This window comes from Thermobia domestica, chromosome 11, assembly GCF_964235325.1.
Source record: "Thermobia domestica chromosome 11, izTheDome1.hap1.1, whole genome shotgun sequence".
Lineage (NCBI taxonomy): Eukaryota > Metazoa > Arthropoda > Insecta > Zygentoma > Lepismatidae > Thermobia > Thermobia domestica.
In genome coordinates, this window is record NC_137464.1 from 267,900,248 (window position 1) to 267,902,476 (window position 2,229).

The 2,229-nt window shown below is 37.0% G+C and overlaps 1 protein-coding gene across 1 annotated transcript in view; it reads left to right on the forward strand.

Annotated features, from left to right (window-relative positions):
* Axn (protein axin) overlaps positions 1 to 2,229 on the forward strand; it is a 186,968-nt gene that overhangs the window by 66,879 nt on the left and 117,860 nt on the right. The window lies entirely within an intron of this gene.

Genomic DNA, 2,229 nt, shown 5'->3' on the forward strand with positions numbered 1-2,229 from the left:
GTAATTATCACAGGTCATGCAGAGTATCGAAATTTACAATTACTTCAATGATAGACTTCAAAGCAAACTATAATTAAATGCATAATTTAACTCCCTTGTATCATAAACCAGTGATACTGTGGATTGGAAAAGCAAGCAAAAGTTTTCCTTTAAATTTAAAAATTTTCATCTCACTGGTCACCAAGTTTAATCGCAAGTAAGAGGAATGACTCCAAAAAAAGTAAGCGTTGCATTGAAATTATACTTTATTTATCATTTTTTTAAAGAAATAAAATACGAAAGTTGCTCTTAAATGTTCTTAAAGTTGGAGTGAATTTACTCTCTTGCTCTTGAAGTGTGTCAAGTAAGCCCCAATTAGGAAGCCTGTATACATAATATTTTATGAAATCCAGGTAATTTTTAGGCTTTTATAAAAGGGGATTAGTTTAGTATTACACCTGACTAATTTTTATTTCAAACAATATAAGTAACTCTTTTATTTGAAACAAAACACAATATGCATGTTTAAAAACAATTTGACAATATTTACGGAAGGAGTATTTCTTTAAATTGGAAGAGAGATAATATTATTAAATGATTTCAGTTTCAAGTAATGCGAATGGTAAGCCATATTGCACGAAAATCAAACACGCTTTTACGAAAATTATCGTACATAGAACATTTTTTTCTAAATCGGGAGGGGAAGAATTTCTCCCCTCATTCTTGAAAAACGTTTAACTCATGTTGATAGGGATGCCTCAAAGAAACTATAGGTCATATTGGTTCCAAATTGAATAATGAGGGACAGTCAAATGAAAACCGGAGATAGGAGGAAAAGTGTTTTATCCAAAAGTAACTGCCAGACGCGTTAATGCCTTTATCCCACTGGGTACGAGAAGGTCATTGACGGATCCACAACCTCACCCACTCTTGCATTTCCTCGTCCAAGGAAGTCTTTCTTCAGGTCGCCAAAAATGTGAAAATCACAAGGAAAGATTTGGGTTGTACGGAAGATGTTCAAGTGCTTGCCAGCCAAAACCCTGAAGTGTATCCCTAAGCAAATTGACAGTATAGGGACAGTATTATGCAAAAAGATGTTTCCGTCCGACAGCATTCGAGGGCGCTTTGACTTACGACGGGTCTCAGTTTCTGCAAAGAGTCTTTATAGCACTTCACATTTATTGTGGCTTCATACTGAGGAAGTAAACAAGCAGCGGGTCGAAGAAGAATATCGTCATGACTTTACCGGAACTTGTGTCAAAAGCTTTCGATTTCCTTGGCGGCAGAGAATGTGGTCTTTGCATTGTTGGATTGATATCGGGATTTATTTGTCCCATGTGGCGATACGGGACAGAAACGCATACTCTTCCTCGTGGTATAGATGCAGATGCATCAGACATGAAACCATTTTGTCAATCTTTTGTACCTATGTTAGTTGATGCGGAACAAACTTCGCGCAATTTTTTGGAACTGCAGATGTTTTTCGATATTGGCATGCACGAAGCCATGGCTGATTCTCTCTTGATCACAAACTTCTTCTGTGATTCGTCAGTTTTCCCGGATAAGACCATCAATCCGCGCAATCACATCAGGGATAATGGTTCGATGGGCCTGTCTTGGGCGCGAATCGTCTTGCAGTGATATGCGTCCTTCTAGAAATCTCTTATAGTACTCCTACACACTTGTTAGTGACATGCAGTGTTCACCATACATAGAAGATGATGATGAGTTTCGCGTGTTCCAACACCCACAGTCATCAAAAAACGAACCACACCTCTCTGCTTTTCTTTGCTTACCTTCATTTCTGATGCTGGACAAACACACTTTTCACTACGTTCACCATCTATAGAGCAATAAACGATCAACTGCGTGTACCTGTGAATAGTCGCTATGCATTTCTCCTATCGAGAGATGGTAGTATCGATAAGTAACAGCAGTATTGCCAATTTTTTGCGAGGAATGTGTTTTAGGAAGGGTGTTTAGTTTTCATTTGACTGTTCCTCATAATTTGCATGCGCAATCTTGCAAACATTTACTGGATTTTACTTTTTTATTCTTGACTTATTTCAATCCCAGAAGATAGGCTTATTTCCGGAAATTAGAGGAAGAATATCAAAATAGATTAAAATGGAATTAATTTTACGAACGTTATCGTGAAATAAACAGACATATTAGCAGATGCACAAACACACGAGTATAAACTAAGTCTAATGGAAAATGCTTGTTTCAATGAAATAATTTTCTGCTTGA